The 16,823-nt window shown below is 38.2% G+C and overlaps 1 protein-coding gene across 17 annotated transcripts in view; it reads right to left on the minus strand.

Moving 5' to 3' along the window:
• The window catches only part of CTNND2 (catenin delta 2), a 717,568-nt gene that overhangs the window by 110,512 nt on the left and 590,233 nt on the right, over nucleotides 1-16,823 (minus strand). The window lies entirely within an intron of this gene.

A 16,823-nucleotide genomic window follows, 5' to 3' on the forward strand; every position in this document is an offset into this window, starting at 1 on the left:
TTCACTGGCTGTGATCTGAATCTCTTCTAGTAAGTTATTTTAAGAGAACAAAGTAAGAGAAAACCATGACTCCAGAGAATCTTTAAAAAAAGGCTAACACACAAGATGATTTAGAGAAGATAACATAATCTTTCATACAGACAATTCTACCGTTCTTATGTCAATCTTGGCTACATCAACATTCATAAATTGTGAGTCATTTTGCACCCTTGCATCTTTTCTTCATCCTTACAAGGCGGCTGTATCTTCTCAGTAACAGCTGGAACAACTGTCCACCTGAGAGTGGTTTAGTTTGAAAAAAATCCAGGACATAATCTCCTTTTCATGAAATAAATTAACAAATTATTCTTGCTTATTGCTACATACTGACATTGCTTTACATTAAACTATCATTATAATAATAGGGATGAGACTTTAGGGGAAAAAACAACTCTCCATCCCACAGTTCAACTGGAAACCCCCAGTCTGAACCACAGGACTGGGAGTCATCAAAACAACAGGAGGTAGAAAAACTCTCTTATCATCCATGGTGTTCCCACGCTGCTTCTTTGCACTCTATGAAAAGCATGCCAGGCACCTTTGCAAGTCATGAGGGTTCCACTCCATTCACAAAATTGCACTGGAGAATGAGTTCCAATGGAGACTGCCTTTCTAAAGAGTATACAGAGGCTACCTCCATTGGAAATCATTTTCCCATGCACCATTGAGAGTCAGAGGGAATGGCTCTCAAGGACCACTTTTCAGAGAAGCAAAGAAATGAAGAAGCAATGTGGGAAAGACATGGAAGTAAGAGGGCTGCTGTATTTTTTGCCATTTTAATAGCTCCCAGTACCATAATTTGGTTTAGGGGATTCCCACCAAATTGTGGGGCTGGAAGTTCTATTCCCCCCTCCAAAAATCCCATGCCTAATTAATACAAATTAATCTAGAAATTACTGGCCCAAATTGTCTTACCTAGTTATGCTGTCAAAGCATAAACAGCATGACTTTTAGAGGCAGATTGGTCTAAGTTAAAAAAAAATCACCATAGATATTATTCATTGCATACTGAGTTGTATGACTGACTCAGGGTGCAACTCATAGCGTCTATGGAGATTTCTTAACTTGAGCAATTTACCTCCAAATGTTACACTATTTGCATAACTATGTAAGAAGATTTCGGCCCTATATTTTACATTCTGTGAGTATCTAGGGAAAGACGTACGGTGCACACAAAACTGGCATTAAATGGCAGATAAATATTTATATTACATACAAATGGCAATAATATCCAATCAAGATTCCCAAATCTACTACCTCCACCCCACCCCCCAACATCATAAATGTTAAATAGAGCACAATGCTAAGCATCTAAAGATAACACTGGCCAGTTTCTCAGGTCTACCCTGTTTTCTCCAAGAGCAAGATGTCTGCCTAAAAATAATGCTGTACAGACTAAATTGATTGTTTCTCCTGAAATTTACAATAACAATAGTTATTGTATATCTTTAAAATTCACAGGTACTGATTCCCCTGAATACACCAAATAAATACACTATAAAATTACAGGAATTACTGTGACTTTGAACATGGTTCTATATTCCAGATCCTTCAGTCAAATGGCCCATAAAATTAGTCAGCAATTCTTTTCATTTTGGAAACATTAGTATAATTGTCCTGTCGATCCAAGGGCCTAGCAGGTGGATTTTTAATAATATAAATAATAGTAAAAACCTTTGAACTGCAGAGCTGGCAGGGGCCCTAAGGATCATCAAGTCCAGCCCCTTTCAAGGAGACACAGTGGAGAAGCAGTTTGTCACAAAAATTTCTTACTGGGACCTTTGAAACAACAACCAGGTTGCCTAGTGGCAAACCAGGCACAACAAACCAATAAGCACTATAAACAAGGGACAGTACAAACTTATGTGACAATGCCAAGTAATGGGATAATCCTACAGTCATTAAAAATGAGTGTTAAGTGTCATAAAATGCAATGCCACTCTCAATGGGTATCATCAAAATGCAGTGTCACTTTGCAATAAAACAGAAACACTTAAAAATTGGGGGGGGGGGGGGAGAGACACTTACAAAGAAAACAGAAGAAATACCGGGAAGTAAAGGGAAAATACAATATTATTGGGGAGCTAAGCATGTGCAACACTGAGTTTTAAGATATTTCAAATTGGAGAAGAACAACAGCATAATATATTAATAGTTGGATTAAATCAAAATCAGACACATTTAAATTGATTTTGACTGAAAAATTAAAACAGATGCTTAATCCGCTTCCATTAAAATAAATCAGGTTTAAAAGGCTTTTTAGGATTATGCCCACGAATATTCGAAATAGTGTTGTGTCTCTTTTGCAGAAAAGTATTTGAGGGGTAAAAAAAAGAGAGGTTCCAGTGGGTTTCAAATATTTAGAAGGGGAAAAGGTGACCAGCCAAAGAAAAGGCATAAAATACTCAGGCACAAAGTAGTTCTCTGCAAACAAGTCACTTTATTCTTTTAAAGAATGCAACAAGCTATAACAAGATCTAGACAGCTTAGTGAGTTAGGTATCTGGCTGAGGAGCCAAAGACTGGAAGTTCAGTTCCCCACTGTGTAACCCAGAAGAGCCAGCCTGTGTAGCCTTAGGCAAGTTCCAGTCTGAGCACATCCCCAGAAGGAGGAAATGGCAACTACTTCTGAGTACTCCCTACCTAGAAAACTCTGAAAAGGATCACCATAAATCTGAATTGACTTGATGGAACATAATTATTATTACAAGGCACTGACTATACAAGTTTTTGCAATGTAAGAATATATCAAATATTTTGGTACACCTTTCTACATCCATATTCTTTTTCATGTTATTTGACTATTCTGTAAACACAATAAAGTTAAGCAGGTATGTTCTGATCAAATTCTGAAGTGCCTTAATGCAAATTAGATTCTCTGCAAAACATTCTGTAATACTATAATTCAACCATTTTCATTATCTTTTTCTGCAGTAACACTTTTTCTCAGAATGTGCTAGAGCTTATTAGTTAATACTGAGATTTTCAATACACACTGGAATTATCTTTACAGAAGACAATTAAGTAACTTATCTTGGTTTATGTAAAATGTAAGTACTTTTTATGAATTGAAAGGTGGGTAAACCACTGTTGCTGCAGAATCAGAAAGCCCTTATTAAAGCATTCAATTAAATAAAGGATCTGCACATTTTATAGTTCTCCACACCACAAGACACACCTTCATGGATTGCTGCCTTGTTGTGGCAAAGGGGCTTGAGTAATTCAGAGAAGCTATGGGCTATGCCGTGCAGGGACACCCAAGACGGAGAGGTCATAGTGGAGAGTTCTGATTAAACGCGATCCACCTTGAGCAGGAATTGGCAGGCCACTCTAGTATCTTTGCCAAGAAAACCCCATGAACAGAAACAAAAGGCTAAAAGATATGATGCTGGAAGATGGGCCCCTCAGGTCAGGAGGCGTCCAACATGCTACTGAGGAAGAGTGGAGGACAAGTACAAGTAGCTCCAGAACTAATGAAGTGGTTGGGCCAAAGCCGAAAGGACGCTCAGCTGAGGACGTGCAAGGAAGTGAAAAGAAAGTTCGAGCCTGTAAAGAAAAATACTTAATAGGAACCTGGAATGTAAGATCTATGAACCTTGGGAAGCTGGATGTGGTCAAACAGGAGATGGCAAGAATAAACATTGACATCCTGGGCGTCAGTGAACTAAAATGGACGGGAATGGGCGAATTCAATTCAGATGATTATCATATCTACTATTGTGGGCAAGAATCCTGTAGAAGAAATGGAGTAGCCCTTATAGTCAACAAAACAGTGGCAAAAGCTGTATTGGGATACAATCTCAAAAGAGAATGATTTCAATACAAATCCAAGGCAGACCTTTCAACATCACAGTAATCCAACTTTATGCACCAACCACCGATGCTGAAGAGGCTGAAATTGACCAGTTCTATGAAGACTTACAACACCTTGTAGAACTGACACCAAAGAAAGATGTTCTTCTCATTATAGGGGACTGGAATGCTAAAGTAGGGAGTCAAGAGATAAAAGGAACAACAGGTAAGTTTGGCCTTGGAGTTCATAACAGAGCAGGGCAAAGGCTAATAGAGTTTTGTCACGAGAACAAGCTCGTCATCACAAACACTCTTTTCCAAAAATACAAGAGGTGACTGTACACATGGATATCACCAGATGGACAATACCGAAATCAGATTGATTATGTTCTCTGCAGCCAAAGATGGAGAAGCTCTACACAGTCAGCAAAAACAAGACCTCGAGCTGATTCTAGCTCTGATCATCAGTTTCTTACAGAAAAACTCAAGCTTAAACTGAAGAAAGTAGGAAAAACCATTGGGCTAGTCAGGTATAATCTAAACCAAATCCCTTATGAATACACAGTGGAAGTGAAGAACAGATTTAATGAACTCCATCGTCGTAATGCGGTTTCGTCGTAGTGTGGGGCAATCGTAAAGAAAGGCACCACCGTATTAAAGGAACATTTTGTGCAAAGATGGACATGATAAAGGACAAAAATGGGAGGGATCTAACAGAAGCAGAAGACATCAAGAAGAGGTGGCAAGAATACACAACGGAATTATTCCAGAAAGATTTAGATATCCCAGAAAACCCAGATAGTGTGGTTGCTGGACATTACAAAGTATGGCAAACAACAGGGCCAGTGGAGGTGATGGAATTCCAGTCGAACTATTTAAAATCTTAAAAGATGACGCCGTTAAGGTGCGACACTCAATATGCAAGCAAGTTTGAAAAACTCAGCAGTGGCCACAGGATTGGAAAAGATCAGTCTACATCCCCATCCCAAAGAAGGGCAGTGCCAAAGAATGCTCCAACTACAATTGCACTCATTTCACACGCTAGCAAGGTTATGCTCAAAATCCTACAATGTAGGCTGCAGCAGTATGTCGACCGAGAACTCCCAGAAGTACAAGCTGGATTTCGAAGGGACAGAGGAACTAGAGACAAAATTGCTAACATGTGTTGAATAATGGAGAAAGCCAGAGAGTTCCAGAAAAACATCTACCTCTGCTTCATTGACTATGCAAAAGCCTTTGACTGTGTGGACCATAGCAAACTATAGCAAGTCCTTAAAGAAATGGGAGTGCCTGACCACCTTACCTATCTCCTGAGAAATCTATATGTGGGACAGGAAGCAACAGTTAGAACTGGATATGGAACAACGGATTGGTTCAAAATTGGGAAAGGAGTACGACAAGGCTGTATATTGTCCCCTGGCTTATTTAACTTCTATGCAGAATACATCATGCGGAAGGCTGGACTGGAGGAATCCCAAACTGGAATTAAGATTGCCGGAAGAAATACAGTATCAACAATCTCCTATTTGTACATGATACCACTCTGATGACAGAAAATGAGGAAGAATTAAAGAACGTTTTAATCAGGGTGAAAGAGGAGAGTGTAAAAAATGGTCTGAAGTGCAACATAAAAAAACTGAGATCATGGCCAGTGGTCTCATTACCTCATGGCAAATAGAAGGGGAAGATATGGAGGCAGTGACAGATTTTACTTTCTAGGGCTCCATGATCACTGCAGATGGTGACAGCAGCCACTAAATTTAAAGATGCCTGCTTCTTGGGAGGAAAGCAATGACAAACCTCGACAGCATCTTAAAAGGCAGAGACTTCACCTTCCCACAAAAGTCCGCAGCCTCAAAGCTATGGTTTTTCCTGTAGTGATGTACGGAAGTGAGAGCTGGACCTTAAAGAAAGCTGACCGCTGAAGAATTGATGCTTTTGAACTGTGGTGCTGGAGGAGACTCTTGAGAGTCCCCTGGACTGCAAGGAGAACAAACCAATCCATTTTGAAGGAAATCAATCCTGAATGCTCACTGGAAGGACAGATCCTGAAGCAGAGGCTCCAATACTTTGTCCATCTCATGAGAAGAGAGGACTCCCTGGAAAAGACCCAGATGTTGGGAAAGTGTGAAGGTAAGAGGAGAAGGGGACGAGAGAGGATGAGATGATTGGACAGTGTCACCACAGCTACCAACAGGAATTTGACCCAACTCTGGGAGGCAGTGGAAGACAGGAGGGCCTGGCATGCTCTGGTCCATGGGGTCACGAAAAGTTGGAGACGACTAAACGAATAAACAACAACACCAGAAGACAGAGAAGAAAGGAAGAAGGATGGAAAAGAATAATAGGAATTTGCCCTATAAAATAAATTACCACTCCAGACACAAAGCTTGGAACATGGAAGCACCCATTACTCAGCAGGTTAACATGGCTACAGCATCATAACATAGGCAAGCCCTTTTTCACAAACACAGAATAGGAGCAACTGATAATTTTTCTTGACCCTCAGTATCGGGATAGAGTATAATAGAATTTATAGTAATAATTAATAGTTCATGAAATCCAGGCATTTCCCATGTAATATTTCAGATGAAGATGTAGAAGCCTGCTAAAGAGCATGCCCTCAGAGGTAGGGGCTCTAATGCATATGTTTACAGCGCAATTTTATGCCCATTTATTCACCTGTAAACCACTTTAAGCACTATGTTGAACAAGACTTTCCGAAAGACAAAAATATATACTTAGGACTGTATCCTCAGATTCCTAATCAAAATATAGGGAAAATATACAGTTTTAAAAATTATTATTTAAAAAATGTATTACTGGATAGTATACTAGAATTAACTTTGCCTGGAATATTCAACTCAGAGTGGTCCTCACCAACCAGATAGGCGGGGTATAAATCAAATCAATCAATCAATCAATCAATCAGTAGAAAGCAAACCCCATTTAATGCATGGCTGAATATGCTTGCAATTGCGTTACTTATTATTTTAGTATTCATAAAAAACTTTTTCGCTAATTATTTGTGAACGTTATTTGCCCCAAATCACTGAGCACAGAAAGAGGTAAACTTCAAATAAATTAAAAATGGACATGAAGTTGATTCCTTAGAGTGAAGTATTTTCCACATATTAGAAGAGATATTTACCAGCTGAGGGCCATGTTAATTTTATTCAGATGTTTAACCCACAGGTGGAAGATGTTTCTTTCACAAATGGCTAACGTGGAGGATATCCAAATTGGATTATGAATCATTACTTGGGGTAGAGGGCATTACAGCACTACTAGTCCAGATCATGTTTCACAGACCTATTTGGATGGGTGGGAAACATATCCTGTTGGAATAAATAGACACTCTTCTCCATGTACAAATAGCAGGAATGGATCCGTAATTTGAATCATGACTGCAGTAGCACAACCATATTTTATCCTGCATCATGGATCCAATCTAGTCCATGCAGCAATGTCTTGGCATTATATGAAAGAACACTTAACTCTAGAATCACTATGTGCAATTACAAATTTTAACCACAAATGCACCTTCACTTAATATCATCATGTAGTACACTACACTTTGCAGTGCGCAATTATATATTAGGTCTTGATCGAATTGTACAGAAAGACATTTTTTACATTGTATTTATGTACAAAATGTAATGTCCCACTTTCTAATTCAGTTAGAACTCATGTTAGAAATCCCACACTTCCAACAAAAGAATACTAACAACATTTTGAACAAAGGAACAAAGAATATTGCTTTCCTATTATGTATGGTCTTCATAGTGCATTGGATGTAGTTGAATCCCAGGAGCAAATAATTAAAATTGAATTTAAAATGCAATAGAGTAAAATAAAACCTGTCTCCTACCTTATACTTCAATAGTCCTTAGGCAGATTCCTGACACACTTTATGCAAGTTTCAAGAATCTACTGATAAATTTCTTTTGCACCAGAAATATTCAGCATGTCATATTTCATTACGTTAAAAGTATGCCACTACAATTTAGCATGTGATCAAAAATCATTCCCATCCTGGGCTCAAGGTCTACTGTAAAGGCATCTAATGCAAACAGACATGTCCTAGCTATAGAAAGTTATGTTTGTTTCTGGACTAAGAGTGAACGATTAGAGCACCAACTAAAACTAAAAGCTAACACAAAATATTTTATGCTTACATTTTCTGTGAGATGATAGCTAAATAAGACATTTTCAGTATCTAAGTTACTCAGATTTAGTTTTTTCCTCCAGTTACCAGTGCCAAATTAGAAAGAGAAAATAACTGCACTCAAAATATAAATCTCTAGTCACTATGCATTCAGCTACAGTACTTCCTAAAGATGTCCAGAATTCTCTGGGCATTCTCTTGCAAGCAAGCCTGCCTCTGCTGCTCTCTGTCCATCACGCTCCTATGCTTCCTCAGGTTTGAGAAAATAGTCTCAAGCCCAGTTGCAACAACAAGTGGCTGCACACTAGACAACAAACCCGGGTGGGGGAGAGAACATGGCTGTGTTCACCAAACGTTCATGCAGATAGTCTCTCTCAACAGAATTTGGGCCAATATATTTTCTACTGACAGTTTAAATTTATTTACATAGTTATATATGTGTACATTTACTTCCAAGCAGTAAGACATTTCAAGGGTCAACAGCTTACAAAGAATTCGGTTTTCATAAAAAGTCATGGAGAAACTATGCAATCCAAGATGTACATATACAAACAAGGTGAACATAAACCAGGGCAACATAGAAAGAGCACAAAATCTCTTTCAGCTTGAGGGCTAAATTCAGTTCCAGATTTCTTAGAGGCTGCATGACAGCGCCGGAGTGAAAATGGGAGGACCAAATATATAACAGGATATTTGAGCTTGAAGCTCTTATTGACAATAACTCTTACAAGATACGACTTAAACTTTTAGAATGGGAAGGTCCTGTGCTAAACTTGGGAAAGCATCAAACAATGGTATTGTGGGTAAGAGGCATGGATATATATGGAATGCCAGAAAGTCGACTTGCACAGCAGAAGGGGGTTGGGTTGAGCTCCAAGGCCTAAGGTACCAATCCTTGGCCCATACAATTAACACACCATCAGATGCTTAGAAGAATCTGTAGTTTCATGGAAATTCCCTTGGACAGCAAATTCAGCTCTCTGCCTCCTTTTCAGTTCCAATGCAGAATAACTAAAACAACAGTAATACAGATGTAGCTGAACTGCGGAGTTGAAAAGGTTCCTTTGAAATTAGAAGCTTTATCCTTCAACAGATTGTTAAGACTTGTTCTTTAACCCATATTACTGTTTTACAATCTACAGTTTATTCCAACTCATTTTAGGGGACTGAAGAAAATAAGAAAACAAATATAAAATGCTGAATAAAATATTTTTCAAATGTTAATATTATTTTAATACCTGCTGAAAGGAAGCTCAGACAATTTTTGCCATGCTTCAGGCAAATTTACTGGTTTAGGTTAAGTCAGTAAGAAACAGTGTATGTCAGCAGAGGACTAGACACCAAAACCTCTTTAATCATACATTCCAGGGCTTCTTTAAAAAAAAAAAGAAAATGTGGACTCATAAAGCTGTGCTTTGTGCATATAGTGCACTCTGCAAAAACTGCATTTTCCTTCCATTCAGAAGTTGCTCTCTTACTTAAAGTCATACTTCATGACATGTTGTACCAACACTGGAATTCTGAGATAATCCTCAGAAGTGGACATATGACAGGCCCTCAAGTGAAAATTGTTAAAGCTTCAGACAAGAGGCTTCGTAAATGCCAACAAACTTGAAGTGAGGAATGTGAAATTTAAGAGAGAGAAAAGTCTCAGACGCATTAATACTGCAGAATAACCCTGTTGGGTCCAACTCAGTCAGTCTTGATAGACATTAGATACTGGAATAAACAAAGTTAACTCTCAAAGAAACAGTAATCTTTCTATTACATATTTCCAAACAATAAAAGAAAGAAACCACATGTGGTGTAACTCATTGTTAAGGGATTTCCTCGTCTAATGAGGTAATTGTCAAGCGGGGCACCACTGTAATCTATTCAAAAGTTTAAAGTACTTTGTATTCGTGAGGGCTTTCACGGCCGGGATCTAATGGTTGTTGTGGGTTTTTCAGGCTTGTGTTCTGAAGGTTGTTCTTCCTAATGTTTTGCCAGTCTCTGTGGCTGGCATCTTCAGAGGACAGAGAGTGCTGTCCTCTGAAGATGCCGGCCACAGAGACTGGCGAAACGTTAGGAAGAACAACCTTCAGAACACGCCCAAAAAGCCCGAAAAACCCACAACAACTTATAGTACTCTCTCCGCCAAAGAACTGGAAAACAGTACCAAACTAGGTTCTAAACAACAAACAATGGGAAGCTGGCAGGTTGCTTTTTATACATGTAAAACAGGTTAAGCTGCAAGCTCCATAAATGTCACAGGACGGAGGCTTGCTCTTTTCAGACAGCAGTTAGTTATATGAAGCAGGACAGATGCTATTTATCACAGATAATATCCAACACCAATCAGCAGCTACTAAACTCAACCTGTTTTAAAGGTGCACCCATCAAGACTAGATGGTATTTTCTGCAAAGCATCTTTGAATGCAGCGATCTGTCTGAAGTTTTTAAAGGTGACAGCCCTAATTAATCTACCACCCCAACAGGGTAATGAGACAGGATTGCTCTATTCCTTTTCAATGCCTTTATGGAGTCAAATAAAATCATGTTTATTTGTTAAAAATCGCAATACTGGAGATAACATATCTTGTATTGTGGTTGGTGGTTGAGTAAGTCTTGTCATACATTTTGTAGCAGGTAGTGTATGTGAGAAAAACTACCCCTTCATTGTGGACACCACAAATAATTAGTGTTTAGATGAAGAGATTATCTGGAAAAAAGAACCTAGCAAACTCAGTAATATGAGCGAGACAAACAAGAACATCTGTTTAGCTGATGACATCATGCAAATAAAATACTCCACTTCTGAGAACACTAATTCTACAACAACATATTCAGTGCCACACAAACAATTTCTTACAAGATTTCCATTGACCAAGGCTGCTTTTTGACCAGACCTCTCACCCTAGGTTTTGAGCGCATATCTACTGACATACTGAATGCCTGATTAAGAAATGTAGGGGGATTGCATTAAGACCAAACTATTTACAATTTTCTTGGTGGTTCACACAATTTTAAAAACTCAATAAATTAAATTCCTGTAATAATGAGCATCAACATACAGATCATACATTTCAATGCTAATATCAGGGTACAGCAAGTTACAGAATATTTTGAAATTCTTATCCACTTATTCAGATTTATAAATTATGGAAACTGATAAATTCAACTGAAACTTCAATGTATTTTATTTCTGCTAAACCCAAATTAAAAACTTGCCCATTATATGATCATGATAGCTGTGTGTGTGGGGAAAGAAGGCAAAAACAAAAAACAGGTGTTGTCTTGGAAAAGGGTGGAGTGTGGAAATGTCAAAATAAAGGCAGGTTCGCACAGCAGTGAGTGATGTAACTACAGATGTTTACAGTACAGAATAATGTAATCTGCTTAGTAAACAGCTGTCTCCTAAAAAGTTATCATGCATTATGATGGCAGCTGCATACATCAAGGACAACCATGTTCCTTGTGCATGAAAATGGACAATCACCCCAGGAGCACGGAGAAGGTAGATAAGTCACACATGTTTACAAGTGACAGGCAACCTATTTCACTTTATTAACATAGAGCAGGTTAGGTAATATGCAGCCGATCTGGGCCTACAGTCAACTTGACTCCACCATACAACACAAACTTTTCAAACAGAGAAAACAAATCCTTTAGCTAAAATAAATTCACAAATGGCTTTAAAACTAAGATAATATGAAGGAACACGAAGGCTTGCCTTAATAAATGAGTCTTCTAGTTTTTCTGTGCCTCTTAGGAATAAATAAACTCACTAGGCACCATAGATATTTGCTGGAATGTGCTACGTTATTACATGTTGTCAAGTCATCTCCAACTTATAGTAACTCTATGAATGAGTAACCTCCAAAATGGCTTGTCCTCAACATCCCTGCTCAGCTCTCGCAAACTCAAGGCTGTGGTTTCCTTCATGGAGTCAATCCATATCATATTCAGCTTTCCTCTCCTCTTCTCCAGGTGCATTTCAGCTTTTCCTAGTATTACTGCTTGTAAGGCCAGCATGTCCAACCTGCTGCCTGATGCAGGAATCTAAATCAAAGTATATTTTACAGATGGGTGTCTAACTTTTTCTTGAATGTCTCCGGTGTTGGGAGCACTCATCACCTCCCAAGGTAATTGATTCCATTACTGTTCTGCTCTAACAGTTAGGAGGTTCTTCCTCATATTCAACTGAAACCTATAATATAAGCCCATTATTACGTATCCTGCACTCTGGAATAGATGAGAACAGATCCTTCTCCTCTTCTATATGACAACCTTTCCCATATTTCAAGAGTGCTATCATATCTCCTCTCAGTCTTCTTTTCTCCAAGCAGAACATTCCTTCCTTCCTTCCTTCCTTCCTTCCTTCCTTCCTTCCTTCCTTCCTTCCTTCCTTCCTTCATTCATTTCCACTTCTATACTGCCACATTAATGAGAACAATCTCTGGGCAGTTGACGAAATACAATCATACAATAAAAATCACAGTATATGTTAAATATAATAAAAATACAATAAAACTCTGTCACTAGCTAAATCACTAAACCTATCTTTAAATACAATTACACAAATTCAAATATATTCAAACATCTCAGGTCAATAGTTTATCAATAGTAGAAGGCAGATTTATATAATTCTTAATTATCTTCCTAAAAACTGAGAGGGGTGACACCTGGTAAACTTTCGTAAGAAGTTTATTTCAGAGGGAAGGAGCCATGACCGAGAAAGCTGTTTCTAATGCTAGCTCTTCTGGCCTCCTTGGTTGTCACAATTTGTAAACATCACCATGGGTTCTGTGACTGATGGCAATCCTTCTGTCACATCCTTAATCCATCGTCCAGGGACACAACATACCTGGCAGATCCACAAATCTTCCTTGAATTTTTCGGTTTCATTCCCATGTGGTAGTGAGTCTCTTAGTACAACTGTGCTTCTCTTCTTTTTGTAGGATGTGGGTTCAAGGACTCTGCTTGGCTGAGCTTCCCTCTTTCACATACTCACACATAATCTCCTATGATTCTTCCTCTGCATGCTGTCGGCTGGACTCTTCAAGAACCTGGAAGAAGTGTTGCAGTTTCACTGGTGAAAGGTGTCTTTTCCTTCCTTTATTCCTAACTGTGATGGTTTTCCACAGTGCGTCCTCCACTATGTTTGTTCTCTCCTCAGCATTCCCTTCTTCTGCTTTGTCCTTTGTCCTGTCTCCCACCTTCAACATCTTCCTTGGCAGTTGCTGCTCTATGTACTCTTTGTCTTCTTTGATAGCTTTAACATATGGCTATTCACTGCTCCAATTCTCTCCCGTCATCATTCAATGCTGCAACTGGTTTGCACTTGTTGCATTTATACCTCATGGTATTCTCAAACATAAAACCAAACATTGCACACACTTTGCAGATCACCCCCACAGAAGTTTCTCTTCCGTCCACAAACTCTGTTACATTTTTACATTCTTTCGCAGGTACATATCACTGCCCTTTGCATTACTTTGTCTTGCCTTCCTTGAGGGACTGTTGAAAGTCCACTAATACAGTCATATGAAAAAGAAATAAGACCCTCTTTGAATTCTATAGTTTTATGTATCAGGACATAATAAAAAAAATCTGGTCATTAGCAGGTCTGAAAACTAGGTAAATGCAAACTCAGATGAACAACAACACATGACATATTACACCATGTCATAATTTATTTAACAAATATGAAGTAAAAATTGAGAAGCCTTGTGTGCAAAACTAAGTACACCCTTGCTGCTTCCCTAGGAATTATGAGGCTAAGTAGCAACCAGGCGCTGCTAACCAAATGCTCTTGAGTAATTAATCATCAGCAAATGTGACCAACTCTATAAAAGCCAAAGCTGTAGCAATTTGTTGGTCTGGAGCATTCAAGTGAATATTAACACAACGCCAAGGAGGAAACACCTTGGCAATGATCTTAGAGGAGCAATTCTTGCTGTCCATCCATCTGGGAAGGTCTTTATGAACATTTCCGAACCGTTTAAAGTCCATCATTCTACAGTAAGGAGGATTATTCACAAATGGAAAACATTCAAGACAGTTGCCAATCTTCCCAGGAGTGGACATCCATGCAAATTCACCCCAAGATCAGATTGTGCAAAGTTCAAATATTGCAAAAAAGAAACAAACAAACAAAACCAAGAGTTACTTCTCAGACTCTACAGACCTCAGTTAGTGTGTGAAATGTTGAAGTTCATGACAGTAGAATTAGCAAAAGTCTGAACAAGTACGATTTGTTTGAAAGGGTTGCCAGGAGAAAGCCTCTTCTCTCTAAAAAAAATCATGTCAGTGCAGCTTAGGTTTGCAAAGTTGTATCTGGACAGACCACAAGTTTTCTGGAACAATGTCCTTTGGACAGATGAGACCAAAATGCAGATGTTTGGCCATAATGCACAGAATGGAGGTAGAGCTTATTTGGGCTTGTTTTGCAGCAACAGGATCCGGTCACCTTGCAGTCATTGAGTCGACCATGAATTCCTCTGTACACCAAAGTATTCTATAGTTGAATATTAAGTCATCTTTTTGACCGCTAAAGCTTGGCTGAAATTGGGTCATGCAACAGGACAATGATCCCAAGCACACCAGCAAATCTACAACAGAATGGCTGACAAATAAAAGAATCAAGGTGTATTGCAACAGTCAAGGTCCAGACCTTAACCTGATTGAAATGCTGTGGTGGGACTTTAAGAGAACTGTACATATTTATTTATTTATTTATTTATTTTATTTCTATCCCGCCTATCTGGTCATACTAGACCACATAAACAAATGTCTGTAAACCTCAATGAACATTGTAAAGAAGAGTGGGCCACAATTCTTCCACAACGATGTGAGAGACTGATAAAGTTATACAGAAAACCATTACTTCATGTTACTGCTGCGAAAGGTGGTTCTGCAAGCTACTGAATCATTAGGTGTACTTAGCTTTTCACACACAACCTCTCCTTTTAGGATTTATTTTTTAAAAATAAATCATGGTGTAATATGTCATGTGTTATTGTTCATCTGATGTTGGACGAAATGGTTTTTATTATGCTGTAATATGTAAAACCATAGAATTCAAATTTATTGTACTTTTTCACATGCTGATATACAGGCATCAAAAGAATTTTGTTAAAGGCCTCCTCCTTCTCATAATGGCCTCGAAGCACAACATCCTCAGTTTTATCATTTTTTTCTTCCAGAGAAAAATCAGGCTTTATTTCAATTTGCGACTTATTTCTTTTTTTGACAGGCCAGAGTATCAGCAAAACCAGCACTGTATTTCAAATGAATCATTTATTTCCCTATCAGCTTTCTTCATTGTTCAGCTTTCACAGCCATACATTGTAAATGGAAATACAATTGTGTTGATAGTTTTGGTCTTGGTTTCCAGTGATACATTCTTACACTTGATCATTTCTACTTCCTTCATTGCTGCCCTTCTAAGTCTGTTTTCTTCTGATTTCTTGGCTGCCATTCTCCATTTTTTTCCTTCATTGTCAACATGAGTATTGTGTAGTTTTTCCACAGTCATTTTTTTGTAGTCATAATGTTCAACTGAACAGTGTGTGCTATACTTAACAGGATACAAGACATTGTATTTTTATGTTTTAATTTGTCTGTCTGTTTGTTTGACTTCTATATCACCCCTCTGGGTACAAGGCCACTCTGGGCAATTTACACTCAAAAAATAAGACACAAAAATATAAAACATCATCAAATTTCAACCTTCAGCAACAAATTTAGAACACAATTATGCAGAATCAGACACAAAATAAAAAAAAATCAGAATCAAGGTTACAACATACACCGTAAATAAAATAAACATAGACATAAGCAGTTTAAGAAGCAAGATGGGAGAGGAGAAATAAACACTGAAAAGTGCATTATTCAGATACTGATTATGTCTACTTCAGGCTCGAAGTGGACTTCATTACAGCAAGCCAAACATTTGGAAATTCCCATTTTAAAAATGGTTAAGACCAAATGAAATGAATGAAGCTACTGTATGAATATTTAAATGCTACTTCAATAGGGATGTTTTTTTAAAAAAAACACACACCTCAGGTTGAATGTTCAATAAGGTGATACAACCATAAGAATTATAGCCATCTGAATTTTCAGTGATTAGAATCCACAGATTTTTATAGGCACACTTCCTTTGACAACTAGGACAAGACCAACAGGAGTATGAGAGCAACTGGAGATAATACAGACCCTACATCTTTTCATACAGCTGAGTGATTACACCAATGTCAAGAACATTTAATTTCAGCAAGCTAAGGTGCAACATCTTGTATGCTTTTTCTAAGCGGCAGACTCTCCACATATTTTAGAATGTTTTAACTGATACTTGAGAATTCAATTAGTAAGTGCAAAGAAGAGTCTTCCCTTAAGTTCAGGCCAGAACTGTAACCCTCTACAGAGCTAACCTTCTACATAAATGACAGAAACATCTTTATGGGCAGTGCCATGTTGGGGATTTCCATATGTACAACTAACATTGTGTGGAATGGTTGTGTTACCTGGTGAGAGGCTCACTGCAAGACTGGTTGTGCAACCAATTACACAACAGATACCTCACCAAACAGAACAATCACTTGCACAATGTGAGCTGTGCACAGAAATCCCCAATAGGATGCTGGTCAATAAAATTATGCAGTGAAGTGCAACATCCATATTTCTTTTTCCCCCAAAGAGAGCTTAGTTTCTCTTACAAAAAATATTCAAAATAAGAAAAGTTAATCTTAATGTCTGTTTGCGTAATGAGCTGTCAGCTGAAGATGCTAGTTCTTGATAGCCATATTTATTTATTCATTTTTATTTCTAAATTTTCTTTT

This window comes from Pogona vitticeps, chromosome 4 (genome assembly GCF_051106095.1).
Source record: "Pogona vitticeps strain Pit_001003342236 chromosome 4, PviZW2.1, whole genome shotgun sequence".
NCBI lineage: Eukaryota > Metazoa > Chordata > Lepidosauria > Squamata > Agamidae > Pogona > Pogona vitticeps.